This window comes from Bison bison, unplaced genomic scaffold (genome assembly GCF_000754665.1).
Source record: "Bison bison bison isolate TAMUID 2011002044 unplaced genomic scaffold, Bison_UMD1.0 scf7180017863995, whole genome shotgun sequence".
NCBI classification, from domain to species: domain Eukaryota; kingdom Metazoa; phylum Chordata; class Mammalia; order Artiodactyla; family Bovidae; genus Bison; species Bison bison.
The window spans coordinates 21,722-22,464 of NW_011494567.1; the positions used below are offsets into that span (position 1 = coordinate 21,722).

The window sequence follows — 743 nt, forward strand, 5'->3', positions numbered from 1 at the left end:
CCCTGCCCCCTCTGAGGTGGGGGAGGGGAGGGAACAAGGGAGGACCCTCAGCTCTAGCTAAGACCCTGCAGGTGAGGGGCCCCCAGAGCAGAAAGCTGGTGTCCTCCTGGGGGCCAGCTCAGGAGGAGCTCAGGGTGCCCACGGCCCTGGTTCCAGTCCCAGCTCTGCCACCTCCAGGCTGGGTCACCAGGGCCCCTGAGTGATCTCCCTCTCTGTGCCTCAGGCTCCTCGTCTGCAAATGGGTCGGGTGGGCTGGAGATGGACGCACAGATCCCAGCACAAGTCCTCACACAGCAGGTGCCCAGTTAAACGGCACCCCTGGCTCACTCAGGCGTCTCTGGTGCCCCAGGCCTCACGTGGTACCTGAGTGTCCTCATCGGGGTCTCGGTGATCTTCGTCCTGCTGCTCCTCGTCCTCCTCTTCTTCTTCCTCCACCACCGGGGTCAGGACAGATGCAGGAAGTCACGTGAGTAGGGAACGGGGTGACTCGGACCCCTGGAGGCCTTAGGGCATCAGACAGAGGGAAACCAAGGACATGGGAACAGTCAGCTTAAAAAATTTTTTCCCACCATATGGAGGTTCCTTAAAAAGTAAAAGCAGAATTATCATATGATCCAGCAAATCCACTGCTGCCTATATGTTTCAATAAACTGAAAACTAATGTGAAAAGATATAAACATTCCAATATTCATGTAGCCAATTTACAATAGCCAAGATATGTCAGCAACCCAACTGTCCAGCAA

At 55.5% G+C, this 743-nt stretch overlaps 1 protein-coding gene across 1 annotated transcript in view; it reads left to right on the forward strand.

Moving 5' to 3' along the window:
- LOC104984378 (leukocyte immunoglobulin-like receptor subfamily A member 6) overlaps nt 1–743 on the forward strand; it is a 7,985-nt gene that overhangs the window by 3,792 nt on the left and 3,450 nt on the right. The window lies entirely within an intron of this gene.